This window comes from Lissotriton helveticus, chromosome 1_1 (assembly GCF_964261635.1).
Source record: "Lissotriton helveticus chromosome 1_1, aLisHel1.1, whole genome shotgun sequence".
NCBI classification, from domain to species: Eukaryota; Metazoa; Chordata; class Amphibia; order Caudata; family Salamandridae; genus Lissotriton; species Lissotriton helveticus.
The window spans coordinates 1,349,842,207-1,349,862,373 of record NC_136057.1 but is presented as its reverse complement, the minus strand read 5'-3'; the positions used below and the strand labels follow the sequence as shown (position 1 = coordinate 1,349,862,373).

Below are 20,167 nucleotides of genomic sequence, written 5' to 3'. Positions count from 1 at the left end.
GCTACTATTAGGAGCTCTCGAGGTCATAGATAGCTCATTAAACATTGCGATCAACGAACATTCGGGTTTTTCCGTGGTTTACTGACGGTAATATTTGTGGATTTAACTCCTCCCGTGCTCATGACGAGCTCAACTGTCATGAGGCACGGTTGTGCTGAGCTCGTCGTGACCCGCGGGGCGCTCACACGCGGGTATAATTCCCCTGCTGTGCTGAGCGTTCCACTCAAACGGGTGTGGTCATGACGTGCTCAGCTCGTCATGAGGACAGCGCCACCGTGCAGCGTGACGAGCTGAGCTTGTCACAAGCACGGTGGCGCTGCGCGCGGGGGAATTAGCCCCGTGGCGAAGGGGTTAACATCATTAGATACAGTACTGCGGATATACAAAAGAGTGTAGTGTCACAGAAACAAGACACTACACTAGGAGACAATGTTAGTGTATAGCGACATCGCTAGGCGCATGTGCATTGTCACTTCCTTTTTTACCATGCGCTTTGAACTACTGCGCCAATTTGCACAGGAGCGTTTCCAACTATTCGATAATTATAGTGCAACACTTAAAGTGAATACCAAAAGTCCTTTAGAAACATTGGTTTTGAATACTTAGCGCATGTGCAGTGTTACATATAGTTTTACAATACGTTTTAATTAAGTACACCAATCTTTACACGTGTGAGTTCAGTTGTAGTCCAATGCTTACGGGGAACAATCATCCTTTTTACAAACATTGTTTATTGTAGCAAAGATTCCATTTCCCTTCCGCGCATGTGCGGTCTGCAAAAAACGAGTGTTACGCTACACCATGCGCATTGGAAAGTGTACTGCGAATACAGGCATGAAAATAGACGCCTTATGGGTCTTTACAATGATTGGGTGTTTGCTAATTGAGATACTATTTAAGCGGAGCCTACCTGCCCGTCCTTTACCTCCCGTGGCAGCCGCATCGAGGTACCGACGGAGAGGTAAGGCGCTCTGGTCTTCCCCTCCCTACTTTCTCCTAAATTCTAATTTTTCTAGAAATTATTTAGAGTGTTCTCTAATAACTGCTTTATGCCAAATTGGCTCTTGTAGCCTGTTAATCTACCCAAGGCAATTTCTTTCTTTTGGAATGTCATATTAAGTTTAGACCAGAAGACTTTCGTATTTCAATCTGGAAGTAAAATAGTTTCTAAAATTGGTAGATTAGGATATTTCAGTACATTTATTGATAAACATCAAACATACTAATCAGACATCTCAATCCGGAAGTCAAAAAGTTTTTTTCAAAAATCTGTAGATCATGATATTCCCAGCACATTTATTGATAAACACCAGACATCCCAATTGAGAATTTATTCTCCTTTGTTGGGGTGGACACAGCATTCTGAATTTGAAAACACAGGAGCATTTTCTAAAATAATGTCGACCTAAAGATTTTTTTTTTTTTAAATGTTAAATTGTGTTTATTGGCATTTAAACAAGTTACAGTCACGTAGCACAGTGTAGACACATACATAGACATAGCTTCACAATAACTTTTTCGATAAAGAAAGAAACATGTCTTATGTGAGCGGCAGCAGTTCCTCTATAGCAAACATAGCAATCATCACCTTTATAGTAAACATCTGTTCCCTGGACGTGGCACTCTCACAACTGGGGCTGTCTCGCAAGCCGTATCTAAACAACCGCTCTGGGGTATAATAAACCCTGTTAAGGAACTTAAAATGTAACAGGGGATGCCGGCCGTTAAGTGACACCTTCCGGACACTCGCGGAACAATATCTCCATTTGTCTTCGGATAATTCAGCGTTTAAGTCCGTCTGCCACACCAACCGAGGTTTCACATAGGGCATCGTGTGCTCTGCCAACGTAATACGATAAAGGGGCGATATCAATTGGGTACGGGACTTAGCAGAAGCCATAAATTCGTATGCCCGTACCACCTGTGGCTACTCCATATCGTCCCCTAGTAGCGCTCGCAATGCTTGTCTCACTCTATGGAATTGGAAGCGAGGGAGAAGCTGGGTACCCGAAACGCCATCCAAGTCGATTTCCTCCCAGGAGCAGATCGAGCCGCCAAGAAAGAGGTCACCCATGGTGGTGAGATTCAATTTAGCGAGCGCCGACAGGACACTCTTGTCCCTACAAGGACCAAGCCATGAGCACCAGGCCAGCGGTGCGGTCGGGGCGTACATCAACGAGCAGGCCTGTGCATCCATAAGGTGATACCAGGCGTGTGTTACGTCATTTAGCGAGTCCAGAATGCCCGTTCGCCGATCTCTAGGACGGGCGAGCAAGGCCGGCAACGGCACTGGGTCTGCCACCACTCCCTCAATCTTCAGATGTGGCGCTTCCGCCGGAACCTAAATATTTGTTCAGGTGTGACATTAAATCTTGTTCCCACAGAGCGAGACCTCCTTCCCTGAGCTGCCTGCCAGGTCGAGGTGAGGCACTTTATCCTACTATTGAAGGTAAGTGTGATAACATCAATTTGGTTTTTGACAATAGGAACAGGAATATGTCATTAGCATAGCACTGAAACTGATTTTGTGTTTGTGTGGTTATTTTTTCTGTTTCTCTCTCTTATGCTTACAGATATTACCAGTAATACCGGACACCACTACGCAGGACTACTGGGTATGTATTGTTTCTTCTTATTATCACTTTATATGGCATTCAGCAGCAGCATTAGTAATACTCCTTTTGGTCCTGAAGAAAGCCACTGATACAGTTCACTGATCAAATAGGCTGAAACATGTCGACCCGTTTTTTAGAGTAGTTTTATATCCTTACTACTCTTTGCACTGCTTTTTACCCCTGCCAGTGAGAGCATTCCAATAAAGATAATTTTGTGCATCTTCCTAAGCAGTTTTAATTCACCATTAGGTTATCCTTCTTTTTTGTTGCGCTGCACTCTCACTACACCTAAATCTTCACATATGGGATTTTAGCATCCTAGCTCCCTAATAGAACATCCATGAAAACATCTCCGAGCTCCTTCCCTACAGTGAGGAAGTTGTAGCTCCCAGTAGGACTAGGATTTCCTACTGGTAGGAGGAACCCATATGAAGAAGCATGTCACCTTTGGGTGAGTGAGGGTTCTAGTTCTAAAGGGATGATTCCCCCTCTTTTTGTTGTATCCATTACAACTTGAGAGAGTCCAGACATAAATTGCACTTCTTTATTATGATATAGTTTTTGTGCTAAATATCTAGACCTGAGGTGGCATTGTGTTACTGCTTCTGTTTAGGGGAAGTTCTCCTCGTGGTCTTTAAATCAGGTTCCCTGGGACCCCACTCCACCAATTTTGTTGTTATACATTCACATGCCACCCATACTGGTAGGCACTTTTTAAGAGTGCTTGGTCTGGAGAAGGACAAACTCAGGATTTTAGTGGTGCAAGGACAAGTTTAATATAGAAAGACCTTGGGTCTGATGAACCATGGCCAGACAAATATGTGAATTTATCCGTATATTCTGGTAAACTCCCTTCTGGGGGAGTTGGACAATGCTCCCATTATGTTTAATTAAATGGGTGTTGAGCAGTAGCTCTAGGTAAATAATGATGTGAGTAATGATGATAACTAAACATTTCACCATAATTAGCAGAATTATGGTACATGTCCTCACTTTCAAAATAATAATATTCCACCTCCGAGAGCATGGAGTTAACAGTATCACCACCCCAGTCATTACAATGTAACCAAGGTACAATAACATCACCACTGGAGAACTTAAATACACAAGGAATCTGAAGAATTTCTGTAGGACTACAAATTTCAAAGGGGATCTTATCCTAAACAATTCCATTAGTTACGGAGACAACTGAAATGTTCCCAAGGGAGAGGTCTCTTTTCAGTTTGTGTGAAGATGAGTGACGCTTTAAAACCTCATTCACCAGTTCTGTGGCAGAGCGTCCTGGAAGGTAATGGTCATTTATTAGCAAGATGAAAACAGTCACAAATCCAATCCAAAGAAATAGAAAAAACAAGGAAAGTATTATCAAAACATATATCCAGGGAGGGACCAGAAAAATGTGTAGCTATGAAAGAAAAATACAGGCCCATTTAGACAGAGTATCTAGAACAGTGGAACTGTCAAAAGAGGCAGATGAAAAATCATCTGTTACCAAAAAATAACCAAAATCAATTTGTTGATTAACAGGAGCTGCAGTTGTAGTAAGACAACTGGTAGATTCCATGAAGGGTGAATTACTATAAACTACACCAAGAGACGCTGTAGTAAGTACAGTACTCACTTCCATCGTATGGCTGTATTTGTAGCGGAACCAGGAATTGACTGAAGTTCACTTACCACTGCCCCGCCACCAGCTGGAGAGAAACAGTTTTGATATTGCGCAGAAGCTGTAGAGGAAATTCCTGTGTAGTGGTGAGAGGAGTAAGGGAACTACCATGGAGTCCTCAGGCCTAATTGGCCACATGATCTAATTTTACTTGATAAATAGAGACAAAATGATTGTATTTACAGCCAGCCAGCATTGGCAATATTACGGTTCTTATACCTTGAATGCCGAGGACTGACACCAGTGCCCTGTGTCATGGGCCAAATTCCTTCTTCACTGTAATCTTCTCCATAGCTGCCAAGGTTTCAGGTTGCTTATGTGTGATATTTGTGTGTTTTTATGTGTGACATTCCGTGCAATATGTGTGACATTTTGAGTAGCATTTATCGCAAGCTGAATATTTGTGTCACACACTCTAGCTGACAACTTAAAGTGGCTAGTGGTTATATACTACTTACTGGTGTTCTTCTGATCTTCAGCCTGAGCCAGGCAGCATGACTGGCGCATTGGCGACTCCAGGTAAGGCAGCTCTAGCTGTCCTCAGTACTTCTGGTGGCCACTCCTGCAACCGGTCAATGAGTGATTCTCTGGTGACGACCCGTCCAACTGCTGGTTACACGCGGGACTCTGGTCACCAGAATCAATTCTGGAGCAAGACTACATTACTCCTTTCATATAAAACTCTATTGGTTGACCTATATGAAAAATGAAGGGAATTCAACGTCTGAAACATTAGACTGGTCCACTCTACAGTCAGACTAGAATCAAACACTACCACTCTGAATGCCAGGTAGGTAATTGCAAATAACACAATTAGGTTCTCCTGCCATCAGATGCCACAGACAGCACAGATGGTCTTTCAACCTCAAGTAGCAAGCTGCTGAAACACTTTCCTCCTTGAACTCCAGACTACTTGCAACTTTTTACATTTCAGGAAGAACATGAGAACAACCTTGTTGAAGACAAGCTTATTCTCTGCGAGTAGAGCGAACAATTTGTTGCTGCTTTGCACTGACATACAGTATTTCTAGTCTCTGCCTTTCATCTCAGAAGAATTTAGGCAGTGTCACCCTGCCTTCAGGGGCGAAAGTATGATTGGGAATTACCGTGCAGCCATCAGTGTTGGTATAAGCCCTAATCCATCAGCGTCACACTACTGGCTGCATGCAGCACTCTCCCTCAAGTCAGTTGGCTGCCCGGGCCCAGAAATAATTTGCCGGCAGCCGATGGCCATAGATATAATTTAGCCCCTGGACCCCAACAGCGCTGGTGGCCCGGCTGGACAGATGTGAGAAGCAGTGCTACAAGTCAGTGGCCGAGCACCATGATTGCCACAGGCGCGCCACCCGCAAACCAGTGAGCGAGGTTGAGCAGCCGGCCAGTCCGCAGCTATACTTCCTCACAAAATTTAACTCAAACAAGCACAGGCCCAAGGTGTCTTGGTAGCAATTGGGCGCTACCGGTCGGGCCCTGATATCAGGCTCTCCTTGACACAGAGCCCCGTAGTGCCATAGAAATCAAAAGATACATTGTAGCAGCACTGTGAGCCTGCTCGGCTGCTAGGAGCGCCCCAAGCCTGCTAGAGCAGCCCGCGGAGACCACTGGGGCACTGCTAGCTTCCACACACACAGTTTGCATTGCGCTTTCTGTGAAAGCTGAGACTATGCATAATGCATTACAATGATTTTTTTTTTTTTTACTTTTTATTCACATTTTGACAATTAATACATTCGCCCCCCACCCCCTCCGAAGACCAAGTTCATGAAACAAATTAGATTAAACCACCTGAAATATAAACATAAAAGAAACAAATTTCCAGAGCAAATTACATCATACAAATACTATATAAGCTGATGCCCAAAAATGGGTTATAGGAACATACAACATTGTATTCCTGTAGGGAAGAGATAATAGCTTAGACTGAAATTCAAAATCCCTCTAGCTCTGTTGGCATGCCCCCTTTAACATATTGCCCTTAAGCGTGAGCTTGTATCCACTGTATCAATGGATCCCATATCAGCATACCTCTTTGTTTCTTTTTTATCCCTTTATTTTTATATATCGCCACCTCCACACTACAAATTGCAGGTAATCTAGCCCTCCATTGTGTGAAAGACGGCGGCTGAGGGTCCAGCCATGAGGAGGCTATACATAATCTGAGAGCCGCCATAGCTACAAAAATCAGCCCCTGTTGGTTTGTTGGCCGCTCGGTTCCAGCCACTCCTAGTATTATTTCTTCAGTTAAGATAGTAATTTCTACATGAAATATGTCAGATATAAAGTTGGATAACTCTATCCTAAGATTTGTAAGTGCTTGGCACATGGCGAACATATGAATGTCGTCGGTGGCAGTCAATGAGCAGCGTGGACAAGCAGTTCCTACACCGCTGGCCCATTTGGCCATTTTATAAGGGGTGTAGTATAGGGCAAAAAATGTTTTATAAAATTGCGCTTGCAATTTTATTGACATTAGCCAAGTTTGTGCGAACTCTAGTGCACGAGCAGGTGTTACTAGCGGAACCGCTAGGTTGGTCTGCCACCTAGCAAAGTGCTTGTCTAAATCGTCCAGTAGAGTGCTATTAAACTCCTTGTAAATTTTCCCGATTTTAGGGGTTGTTTCCATACACAAATTATCATTGGCTGCAAAATTTGGGAATTTGCCTCAACCCCCCATTTTCCTTGACAAGAAATCCCTGATCTGTAGGTATTTAGAAAAATCCCTATTGCTGATATTGTAGTCGTTCCGCAGCTCTGAGAAGCTTTTCACCCGATTTGCGGTAAAAAAGCAGCCCAGTTGGGTAATCCCTGCCCCGATCCACCTAGACATGCACCCATCTTGAAAAATCTCTGGGAGATCGGAGTTGCAGTTAACTGGAGATTAGCAAGAAAAACGTCCCAACCCTAAGAGTTTGCGGATATTGATCCAAACTTTCCAAATGCTCGAGATAGTCTTGAGTTTAGTTTTCTTGAAAATTATCGTTAACATGTCGCCATAAACAAAGTTTGCTTCTATCCCCTAGAACCATTTCCTGTGGGGTGTGGATTAAAAGATTGCTAGAGTCACTAGCTATCTTATTCGCGCAATATTTAGCCACTGTTGCGTAATAATAAATCCTAAAGTTTGGCATAGCTAACCCCCCTCTTTCTTTCGGTAGCATAATCCATTTGAGTGCCCTTCGAGGTTTCTTTAATCCCCAAATAAATCTAGAAAACAGAGATTCAATATTTTTAAAGTAGTGCGGAGAAAACTCAAGACAAATTGTTCTAAAAAAATATAAAAATCTAGGTAAGAACAACATTTTAATCATATTGCACCTACCACCAATTGTCAAATGTAAGTTATGCAATCTGATCAAATCTTTTCTGGTGCGCCCTATTAATGAGTCCAGATTTATCTGCACAATTTTGTCTACCTTGGCGCATATACTGACGCCGAGATAAACGGCATGCTCCACTACTCTACTGTCCCTCATCTCTACTTTATCATTGATAACAACCTGAGTTTTCCCTGTATTCAGTTTATATCCCGAGGTTTTGCCAAATCGTACCGCCTCCTCCTCGACAATCTTTATAGCTTCCTTGGGGTTGGTAGTAATTAGAGCTATATCGTCCGCGTAAGCTAGGACTTTTGTATTATAATTATTGATCATAATAGGTGACACACGAGGATGGTTTCAAGTTTGCGGATATATGTATCAATATATACCGCAAATAAGAGAGGCGAGCAGGGGCACCCTTGTCTAGTTCCCCTCGTGATCATAAAACTCTCGGACATACTCCCATTTATCACGACGCTAGCGCGCGGGTTGACATAGACGCCTTGGATAGCCTTAATAAATTCCTTCGTTATTCCACGGTTTGACATAGCTGCCCATAATAACTTCCAGGAGACCCTATCGAATGCCTTTTCTGCATCCAGCAGAATATGGGCCGTAGGGTCTCCTGTAGTCTCTGCATAGTCAAATAGGGAGATCACTCTCTGTATGTGGTCAGTTGTCGATCTGCCAGGGATAAATCCATGTTGTCGAGTTGAAACCATCTTATGGATTGTCTGTGCCAATCGTCCTGCAAGAAGTTTCGAGTAAATCTTCGAGTCTCCATTAATCAATGTTATCGGGCGGTACAAGCCCATTTCCAGCGGGTTTTTCTTTTTCTTCAGGAAGATCATGATCTTTGCCATGGACCAGGATGGAGGTGGGTTCCCTCCCTGAAGTATGGATTTGAAGGGCTGTAGCATGATAGTTTTCAGTTTTTCGGCAAATTCAACAAAAAACTCTGTAGGGATCCCATCTACCTCTGCTGCTTTACCAGCAGTCAAAGATTTCATGGATAGTAATATTTCATCCCAGCTAAGGGGAGAATCCAATCCATCTTGATCCTCTTGTTCCAGGCGCCCACTTGTAGGAGGGTGGACACCTGACTATGGTTACCCCAGATTTTTTGCCTAGTGTTTAGCTGGTTTTCGACTTAGTTGGCCTGGGATCCTGCTAACTAGGGCCCCAGGCTATCTGCTCTCTCTTAAAATGGACTCCATGCACCCTAGGTGCATAACCAAATTGGTACTGGACTCCTTGTCAGCCCCTGTACAGTGCACTATAGGTGCCCAGGGCATAGGGGCATCCAAGGCCTACCAGGGGCTGAAGCATAGCTTTTGCCACCCCTGGCTGGTTCTTAAATTGACACAACTGGCTGATCACTCAGCTGGGGCAAGGTGGTGTAATCACCCCTTGCTTAGATATAGTATACCTATGTCTAAACCTATATCTGGACACATATATACCTATCAGCCACTCCTATAGCAGGCCTTAACAATCCTGGAGGCAGAGTGCTTGGTTTTATGTGAGATAGTGCTTGGGCATGAGCTGAGCCTGTCTGCAGCTTGCGGGACCATTTCCCTATAGCTGTTCCAGTGATACTGCCATACCATATACTCTTAAGTGCATTATAATCCTTACGGTTATTGCAACTCCGGTTTGGCTTTATCAAAACATGTCGTGTTTGGTGTCATACAACGTGGAATGCTACCCCCTCGGCGATTCTGACGATGGGGGCAGCGTCCCACCCCTCCAGGAGGGGAAGACATGTTACTTACTGCAAATGCGGTTAATCCAAACCAGAGCCCCAGCATCACAAAATGGATGCTGCTGCCACAGACACTAGTCTGGCCTCCTGCTGCTGACCGAAACTCGACAGAGGAGGCTTGATCAAAGGATCTCCTGTCACAGGGAGGTGTTACACCACCCCAGACAGGAGATAGTGGATTGTAGCAGGGAGGGTTGAAAGAAACTAGACACTGCCTGGGGCGCACAAGGTGTCCCCGGGCAAATGCCAGCCAAACCGGTTCTGGGACTTTCCAGCCCCAGTCCTGGCGGGAAGCTGGACAAAGGAAAGGGGTGTAACCACCCCCTTCCTGGGTCCCACCCATAGGAGGGACCTAGCAGGTAATCCAGCCCCCAGATTTGGAATATAGGTGGGAGCAGTGCCAATGCACATCAGATTATCCTGACTGAAACTTATGGACCGAAACTCTGGACCCTTCGACATCCCACTCGACGTGGAAGACTGAAGAATCTCCCTTGTGGTCAAGGAGTGACCACCCTGTGCAAACAGGCACCATCCAGCACCTCAATGTTTGCTTTGTTGCAGTTCCCGCCGGAACTCGAGCGACAGAGACTGACAAGAGCCAGCTATCCTGACTTCCAACAGCCCGATCCACAGTCCATGCGGAGCTGGGACCCGTGGAGGCGACCTGAAGCGTGGGAGCGGCCATCTTGAATAAACCACGAAGCGCTGACCGTGCAGCACCCGAGGCTTCCTCGACGCTGTGCATAGGAGTTTGAGAAGCTCCAGCCCCGAGCAGCTTTTGCACCGAAGCTCACCCCTCCACACTCGACGAGTGCTGCGTGGGGCCCTTTTGCATTTTCCTGCTCGACGCGTTGGTCCGTTCGCTTGCCTGTTGCCTAGTGGCCCCAGAACCGACGAACCCTTTAATTTACACATCTGGTCTGGTTGTCCCGGACTGGCACTCGCTCCCCTGAAAAGGAGCACCCGCTCTGACCTTGCTGGTCCGAGTGTTAAGCCATCTTCGATTCCTGCGTGGGTTGCCTTTGCCAAGGCTTGTTGACTACGATCGTGAAGCCGACACCGCCGACAGCGAGAGCCTTCGTGGGACAGCTCGTGATTCACTCCAGGACATCCTCGGTGCCCCAGAGACCACGTGGCAGCGGAGAGAAGCTACACGACATCGACCTGATTGCGCCCGACATTGCCTGGTTCCTTCCTGGTCACTGCCCAGGGACCCAGACTCTGTCCCCTCTGCTTTCAGGTACTCTTCAACTTCGATCCACCCTTGGATCGCACCGGACACTTCTCTTCTGGACGCCTGCAGCATCTTCATCTTCAGGCACCATCGAACTGCATGACGAAACCCGACACCCTTTGGCACCTATGCACCCGCTTCCTGTGGGTGAGGTAACTTACTAGCGCCGGTGGTCTTACACTTGTACACACCTCTAGTGCCTCACTCTAAAGTTTGGTAGTCCTAGTCCAGTCGGAAGACTCCTTTTGCAATAACTTTGTAACTTTTACGCACCATTGACTTTGCATTGGTGCATGCGTGTGCTTTCTGCACTGCACCCGAATCCCGCGGGCTACTCCCGTCCTAACTGCTGTTAGTTCAGTGTAGTCCCAGCGATTCTCAAGGCCCTAGGCCTTACCCCCGATCGATTAGTGATTGTTATACCACTTTTTTGATATATGGTTTGAGTGGCCACCGGCGTCATCCAAAAACGTGCAACTTGTATATGTTATATTGTGTTTTTGTTTAAACGCTTGTGCTTCATTGCTCATAAAGAGTAGTGGGGATTATTCTGAGAATAAATACATATATTTTTATAATATATAACTTGTGTGGTGTCCCTTCATTTGATATTACATGATTACATATGGCAAAACAGCTGGCTTCACATGCCCTCTTGAGTTAAGCCTTTAAGGCTGCTTAGTCCATGCTACCCCTAGGATAGCTTGTCTATAAGGTTGACTTACAACCATCACCATAAGGGATTGTTTGGACTGATACAAGGTGCCCACAGAACTGTGGACATCATATACCAGGCCAACTTCTCACATTGGTGAGCAGCGGTGCGGATTTGAGCTTGCTGTTGTTTTACCATTGGAATCTTTTTATCAAATTGAAAGATCACATTAAGTACCTAGGTACATATAAACAAAGCTTAGCATATTTAAGTTCTACTGAACTTAGTAGTTGTAGGTAGAAGGACTTAGCACACCCTGACTACAACTCACTAGTAAGGTACAGTAGGAAAACACTTAGTGTAGGTAGGTGCATCACTTACACCACACTAGAGTCATGTCTGCCACAGGTGAACCTACAGGCTCTCTACCTGTGGTGGTTGACCCTCCAAAGGCAACCTCAGACTATGACAGATTCAGCCATAGAAACTTGAGTGCCTTGTGCACTGCAAGGAAGCTGAGAAAGGGTGACAACCCTACCATTCCTATCATGGTTGCCATCCTGGAGAAGGATGACCTAGAGAGAGCTAAGGTAGTTCCCTCAGGATCAGGAGTAGGAGTGAACCCCCCAGACACAGAGAACACCCCCCAGATGTAGAAGATGAGGAGGCAGACCCTGAGTCAAATGGAGATGATTCAGATGTGGATCAAGGGGTTAGCCAGGTACCAGTTGGAAGGCTTAGCCGGGCCAACTTGGACCTACATGGAATTGGAGAGGGCCAGCCCCTTCCCAGAGTACATAACAGGATTCTCCCAGACAATGGGAGGGAGAGATCTCTTTCTGGAGACTCTCACATTTCTAGTGCCTCTAGAGAATCCCAAAGGGGCATGACTCCTGCCCAGAAATTGGAGCATGAGGCCAGGATGAGAGCTGTCAAACTCCAGATAGAGAGGGAGGAGGTAGCCCTGGCCCAAGCTAAACTTGCTTTAGCAAGGGAGCAAACATTGTGTGGGTCAGAACCCCCTGGTGGCAGCAATATCCCAAAAGATAAAGACAGGTCCTATGATACTAGAAACCTGAGTAAGATTGTGCCCCCCTACAGAGATGGGGATGACATCCACAAATGGATAACTGCTCTGGAGAGGGCCTGCATCGTACAGCAGGTCCCTTCAGATCAGTGGGCAGCAATCTTGTGGCTCTCCTTTTCTGAGAAAGGGAGAGATAAGCTCCTCACTGTTAGAGCTGAGGATGCTAAAAATTACACTGTCCTGAAGAGTGCTCTTATTGATGGGTTTGGATTAACCACTGAACAATACAGGTTGTTGTTCAGAGACACCCAAAAAGCTCAGACTTAGGACTGGACTGATTTTGTAGATTGTGCTACTAAGGCTCTGGAAGGTTGGCTACATTGCAGCAAAGTACATGACTATACAGGATTGTATAATTTGATTATGAGGGAGCAGATCCTAAGTAATTGTCAGAACCAGCTTTTACACCAGCACCTGGTGGACTCAGATCTGACCTCTCCACAAGAATTGGGTAAGAGGGCAGACAAATGGGTCAGAACCAGGATTAGGCCTAAAAATCAGGGTAATGACCAGAAGAAGGATACTTCCAAGGCTCAAGAGAAGGGTGGGGATAAATCTAAAGACAAGTCTCCCACAGGGCCCCAAAACTCCAAGGATGGGGGTGGGTCCCAAAACAACTCCTCTACCCAGAAGAAACCTTACTGCCATGACTCTAAACAGCCTGGCCACTGGAAAACAGACAGCACAGCTGTTGTCCAAGGAATAGCAATAAAGAAAACATACCTCCAAGTAAGGCTCCAACACCTCCTGTTACTGTCAGCAGTAATCCCCCAGGTGGTGGGAGCACCCCCAAGAATTTGGGTGGGTTTACTTTTGGAGCTCAGGTGGATTCTGGCCTAACCAGGTCCCCTAGTCCAGATACACTTGTCTATGGAAATGGCATGGGGTTTGCCAACTTCACTGATTGCCCAAACACTTTGAGCAAGTATAGACAGGAGTCCATCATCAATGGTCAAAAAGTTGAGGCCTACAGAGACACAGGGGCTAGCATCACTATGATGACTGAGAATCTAGTCCCCTCAAAGCAACTTTTACCTGGTGCCACATATCAGGTGACAAACATTGATGGAGTGCAGAACAATCACCCCATGGCAGTAGTAAATCTTAGCTGGGGAGGTGTCACTGGCCCAAAGAGAGTGGCAGTGTCATCAAACTTGCCTGTAGATTGTCTACTGGGGAATGATTTAGAAATCTCAGCCTGGGCTGAGGTGGAACAAGAAACCCATTCTAAAATGGTAAATCTCCATGGAAAGGTTAGTGGGGCTGTGATGGCTACAGCCCCAATCCAAGATGTCCTTCCTGAAAAGGTTGGTAGGGCTGTGCAAGACTCAGCCCCATCTTCAGCAGAATCCCTTCCTGAAAAGATTAGCAGAGCTGTTATGGTAACAGCCCATACCCAAACTGAGTCCCCTCCTGAAAAGGTTGGTGGGCTGTGATGGCCACAGCCCAAACTCAAACTGATTCATGTGTTGTGAAGCCTGAAACTATGGATCACTCCACACAAACAGAGAGCATTGAGGAGGAAGAGAAATCTCCCTCCTACCAGACATTAGGAAAGGATCAGCCTCCTCAGGGAACTGATCTTACCCCTTGTGAAGGAACTGCCCCAGAGGTAGTCAGGCCTAGCCTGGCAGAGCCCCTGATGTCAGTGGACCCTTCCAAGGTAGGACCCAGTCTGGAGCAGGTAACCTGCCCCTCTCTACCCTGCCTCAGTCAGCCCAGGGCTACAGGGTTCAAGGAGGTCAGGGAGCCCCAAAGGGCCCCCTGTCAAATAAAGCACCCACATCAGCAGATTAGGGGCACCAAAGCTAGCAGCCCTAGCCAGGTGAAAACTCTAACAACTTCTGAGGGATCCCCCTTACCACTAGTTAGGGATCTCCCCAAAATGGACACTGTTGGGCACAGCCAAACCTGGGACCCCAAGGCCCCAAACCTGACCTGTCCCTCCAGTAAGCCAACCAAAGGGACCCAGCCTCCAGCTTTAGGTAGCCAGAGGTTGACCCTGAGAGCACAGTGCAACTCAGTCAAGGAAAGAAAGGCACACATGGTGGAAGATGATTGGAGGAAGCTGAGCCCTACATTAGTGGAGCCTCACTTTAGTACTCCATCTCAACACCAGCCTTTGACTTTGCCAAAACACACCACAGGTAGTAATTCCCCATGGTGGAGACCCTCTGATACCCATAGGGTGAGGGATTACTTGGTGGACCATGACACAGGGGGTAACCATGCCAGTGCAGGTTCCTCCTTATATGGCCACTCAGGTAATATAGGCTTACCTGGTCAAGGATAGCCTTATCTCCTTTCGTTTGGGGGGGGGTGGGGTTATGTAGGAGGGTGGACACCTGACTATGGTTACCCCAAATGTTTTGCCTAGTGTTTAGCTGGTTTTCGACTTAGTTGGCCTGGGATCCTGCTAACCACGGCCCCAGGCTATCTGCTCTCTCTTAAAATGGACTCCATGCACCCTAGGTGCATAACAAATTGGTACTGGACTCCTTGTCAGCCCCTATACAGTGCACTATAGCTGCCCAGGGCATAGGGGCATCCAAGGCCTACCAGGAGCTGAAGCATAGCTTTTGCCACCCTGGCTGGTTCTTAAATTGACACAACTGGCTGATCACTCAGCTGGGGCAAGGTGGTGTAATCACCCCTTGCTTAGATATAGTATACCTATGTCTAAACCTATATCTGGACACATATATACCTATCAGCCACTCCTATAGCAGGCCTTAACAATCCTGGAGGCAGAGTGCTTGGTTTTATGTGAGATAGTGCTCGGGCATGAGCTGAGCCTGTCTGCAGCTTGCAGGACCATTTCCCTATAGCTGTTCCAGTGATACTGCCATACTAGATACTCTTAAGTGCATTATAATCCTTACAGTTATTGCAACTCCGGTTTGGCTTTATCAAAACATGTCGTGTTTGGTGTCATACAACCTGGAATGCTACCCCCTCGACGATTCTGACGATGGGGGCAGCGTCCCACCCCTCCAGGAGGGGAAGACATGTTACTTACTGCAAATGCGGTTAATCCAAACCAGAGCCCCAGCATCACAAAATGGATGCTGCTGCCACAGACACTAGTCTGGCCTCCTGCTGCTGACCGAAACTCGACAGAGGAGGCTTGATCAAAGGATCTCCTGTCACAGGGAGGTGTTACACCACCCCAGACAGGAGATAGTGGATTGTAGCAGGGAGGGTTGAAAGAAACTAGACACTGCCTGGGGCGCACAAGGTGTCCCCGGGCAAATGCCAGCCAAACCGGTTCTGGGACTTTCCAGCCCCAGTCCTGGCGGGAAGCTGGACAAAGGAAAGGGGTGTAACCACCCCCTTCCTGGGTCCCACCCATAGGAGGGACCTAGCAGGTAATCCAGCCCCCAGATTTGGAATATAGGTGGGAGCAGTGCCAATGCACATCAGATTATCCTGACTGAAACTTATGGACCGAAACTCTGGACCCTTCGACATCCCACTCGACGTGGAAGACTGAAGAATCTCCCTTGTGGTCAAGGAGTGACCAACCTGTGCAAACAGGCACCATCCAGCACCTTGACGTTTGCTTTGTTGCAGTTCCCGCCGGAACTCGAGCGACAGAGACTGACAAGAGCCAGCTATCCTGACTTCCAACAGCCCGATCCACAGTCCATGCAGAGCTGGGACCCGTGGAGGCGACCTGAAGCGTGGGAGCGGCCATCTTGAATAAACCACGAAGCGCTGACCGTGCAGCACCCGAGGCTTCCTCGACGCTGTGCATTGGAGTTTGAGAAGCTCCAGCTCCGAGCAGCTTTTGCACCGAAGCTCACCCCTCCACACTCGACGAGTGCTGCGTGGGGCCCTTTTGCATTTTCCTGCTCGACGCGTTGGTCCGGTCGCTTGCCCGTTGGCTAGTGGCCCCAGAACCGATGAACCCTTTAATTTACACAGCTGGTCTGGTTGCTCCGGACTGGCACTCGCTCCCCTGAAAAGGAGCACCCGCTCTGACCTTGCTGGTCCGAGTGTTAAGCCATCTTCGAATCCTGCGTGGGTTGCCTTTGCCAAGGCTTGTTGACTCCGATCGTGAAGCCGACACCGCCGACAGCGAGAGCCATCGTGGGACAGCTCGTGATTCACTCCAGGACATCCTCGGTGCCCCAGAGACCACGTGGCAGCGGAGAGAAGCTACACGACATCGACCTGATTGCGCCCGACATTGCCTGGTTCCTTCCTGGTTCCTTCCTGGTCACTGCCCAGTGACCCAGACTCTGTCCCCTCTGCTTTCAGGTACTCTTCAACTTCGATCCACCCTTGATCACACCGGACACTTCTCTTCTGGACGCCTGCAGCATCTTCATCTTCAGGCACCATCGAACTGCGTGACGAAACCCGACACACTTTTGCACCTATGCACCCGCTTCCTGTGGGTGAGGTAACTTACTAGCGCTGGTGTTCTTACACTGGTACACACCTCTAGTGCCTAACTCTAAAGTTTGGTAGTCCTAGTCCAGTCGGAAGACTCCTTTTGCAATAACTTTGTAACTTTTACGCATCATTGACTTTGCATTGGTGCATGCGTGTGCTTTCTGCACTGCACCCGAATCCCGCGGGCTACTCCCGTCCTAACTGCTGTTAGTCCAGTGTAGTCCCAGCGATTCCCAAGGCCCTAGGCCTTAACCCCGATCGATTAGTGATTGTTATACCACTTTTTAGGTTTCGCCCTGGGCGTTGCAACTGCGTATGCAGTTGCTCCGCCCATGGCGAAACCTCATGATCCTACATATGTACTTGGGTTCAGCCTCTGTCTATCATTGGCTAGCTCCATAAATGGAGGCTAGCCATTGGGAGACAGAGGCTGTCAATCACACTTTCTCTTGAAAACGCGATTCGGGGGCGTTTGGCGGTGTTTTTTTAAGCCCCGCCCCTTTGTCCTGGGCCGCGCTGTGATTGGCTGCCGGCCCGGGACACCCCCGTGACGTCATTCCCGGGCCGCGCTGTGATTGGCTGGCCGGCCCGGGACCTGACTTGTTCTTTTCGTTGCTACTTCCCTCTGCAGAAAATGAAAATCATTCATTTTGTGGCATATTTTAGTGTGAAAACTGCATCCTCGCCATAATTTTTGACACAAGGGTCCATTTCGCCCTGGAAATAGCATGAAAAACACAACTTCAGGTAACAACAGCCAGTCGAGTTCTGGTCGTTCACATTGTGTGTGTGACTGTATTTGTGTGTTCGAAACGCGTCAATGGGGGTGTGTTGGTGGCAGTATGTGGCCACTAATAAATTTAACTTACTACAATACTCTAAGTGCGGTGTATATTTCTTCGTTGGCTGATTATTTATTTATATATATATATTTATTTTACACATTACACTCACGCAATAACCTGTGGAATTCCGCATGCCCGGCTCCCGCAATTACGCGAAGTATGTGCCGCGATTAAAATTCGGCCGGCTCTTGGTTGTTAGGGCACACTGGATGGAGGACAGTTAGCAGTTTGTGGGTGGGAAGGGAATACAAGCTTGTGGTTGGGGAGAAATCTTAATAGCTGTCCACAGTTGTCGCCCGGCGTCCTCGCCACCATATGTCTGGGGAATACTTAAACGCGCCGATCGCTTATGGACTGAACGGAAGCGGAGCTCACACCCATTCTGGGGTTAAACTCGGCACAAGAATCGGGAGCAGGGTTGGCGGGTCTGAGTCAGGCCTCTGGCTGCGACCCTTCCTTCGCCAGGAGATACTTTTTACACCGCCTGCTGTGGATTGAGTTACCGTGGGCGAGTGGCGGGAGAGAGGGCGTGGATGTCTTTCATAGAGCCCGGGCGCCGTGCCAGCGCCGTGTCCAGAGTGCAGCTGCGCCGCTTTGATTTCTTCTTCCTGTTCCCATCGCCGCCCACACTGGCAGGGGGGCCAGTGACTCACACTGGCTGCTAAGCGAGATAAACGAGGCTTATTTCCACAACCCTAAGAGGCCTAGTTTTTGTCCTCTTCTTTACCGACCCGGAAATAAACCTGTAGCATTACATCCGACGCTTGTGGCCAGTCTGCGCAGGCTCCCTGACAGCCGGTGCTCTTCGGTGAGAACTGAGCAGAAACAAAGCATCGTAACCTAGATCTTAAGGCTAATACTGTCTCTGCTGTAGGCCTTTAGCATGGACGACCCGGGCCCAGGGCGCCAGTTTTCTGAGGGGCGTGTGGGGCTGTGTGCATTAAGGTTATGCCAGCAGCAGCAGCGCCCTTCTCGATCCAGCCTTCCAATGCCTGTTCGTTTCTGTCCGATTTGCCACTTTATCATATAGCGGGCGATGTTTTTAGCACCCCTTTAGCCCCTGGTAGTCCCTTTACTCCTACCGGCACACATGAACAAAACCATCACCTGCGCGAGGCAACTAGGCTATCGCTGGGCGAGGTCCGGAAATGTTTGTGTTCAGGGGCCACAGGCCCTGCCGAATCCCCATACTTGAGCCACGCCAGCTGAGAAGAGCAAAGGCAGCAGCGTATTGGCGGCTTTAACTTACAAGTGATGGTTATGAGTTCCCCTACTACCCTGCATTCGAAGTGACTATACCTTTATAGCAGAGGGAGCGCTCGTGGCATTCAGTTCAGACACCACCTTTCACTGGGGGCCTTAATCACTCTGGCACCTTTCACCAGCCACGCTTCAGTAAGTGTTCATGCACCTAGTCTGTACCCAGCGGGTGGCCCTCCACCAACTGGGGCTTCCAGGTGTGGTGAGTGACCTTGCACTACCAGCCGTCCGCACTCCATTAACTCTCAGCTAATTAGGCAAACCTGCCATTACCAGGCATACAATGGCTGTGCTTTATACACACCCGGCCCGGCACACGGGGTTTCACGCGTCCTGTCAGAAGCCGTGCTCCATTCACCATCAGTCAGGCATACCAGTTGGCTAAACAGTTCCGGTAGTTGTGCTTCGATATTTCGTATAGTGCGTCATAACCGGTATATTATTTAGATTAATTTTACTTCCGGGTGGTGGTCCACTAACAGGAAGTGCATAGCCCTAATGCCCTTAAAGATGAACACCCCCCCCCCCATATTGCTCGGTTTGCAACGCATTTGTGTTCTCTCTGCTGCTGGGTCGTGGTGACTTTGCTGGGGTTGTGGCTACTAACTGTAATTGAGCAGGCCTCCTGGCTGCAGTGAATTGTCTGCAGCTGCTGAAACAAATACATTTTTATTTATATGCTTGCTAGTTTCAATGTAATTTACAATTACCTGGGCGGGAAGATGGTATTGTTGCTGTTTTCACAGGAACTGGAACTTCCTGGACAGCGGCTAGGTTAACATATTCCAGGTTTAGAGAAGCTGTCCTTGCACAAGCCAGAATTAAGGTTCCCTTGTCCCCCCTTCTATCTCCTTTATGAGGCTGGTCTCCTACTAAGACCCCCCCCGACCCTACTATTGCACTGTTTTTCAGGAGATTACTTATTTGTACGCATAGCGCTTCACAGTGCTTTTCCGCTGTTTCTAAGTTATGTAAATAACAGATATTCCTATTACCCAGTTTGATGTTACTTTACTGAACTCTGCAGGATGACAGGCTGAGTTTGCCCTGTGGAATTCACACTCGTGGCCTTCATATTCCAACAGATGGCAGTGGTAAACATTAACTCACTGAGCCATCCTGCCATCTAGGGACGTTCTGAGAGTTCCAGCGTGTGGTGAGTGACCTTGCACTACCAGCCGTCCGCACTCCATTAACTCTCAGCTAATTAGGCAAACCCGCCATTACCAGGCATACAATGGCTGTGCTTTATACACACCCGGCCCGGCACACGGGGTGTCACGCGTCCTGTCAGAAGCCGTGCTCCATTCACCATCAGT

At 47.8% G+C, this 20,167-nt stretch overlaps 2 protein-coding genes across 2 annotated transcripts in view; one reads left to right on the top strand and one right to left on the bottom strand.

The window, feature by feature from the left end:
* The window catches only part of CSDC2 (cold shock domain containing C2), a 197,945-nt gene that overhangs the window by 164,637 nt on the left and 13,141 nt on the right, over positions 1-20,167 (bottom strand). The window lies entirely within an intron of this gene.
* Positions 947-20,167, top strand: part of POLR3H (RNA polymerase III subunit H) — a 182,010-nt gene continuing 162,789 nt past the window's right edge. Inside the window, exons 1-2 of the mRNA XM_078683152.1 lie at positions 947-961; positions 2,574-2,615. The gene's annotated coding sequence lies outside the window, so the exon portion shown is untranslated. The remainder of the gene's footprint in view (positions 962-2,573; positions 2,616-20,167) is intronic.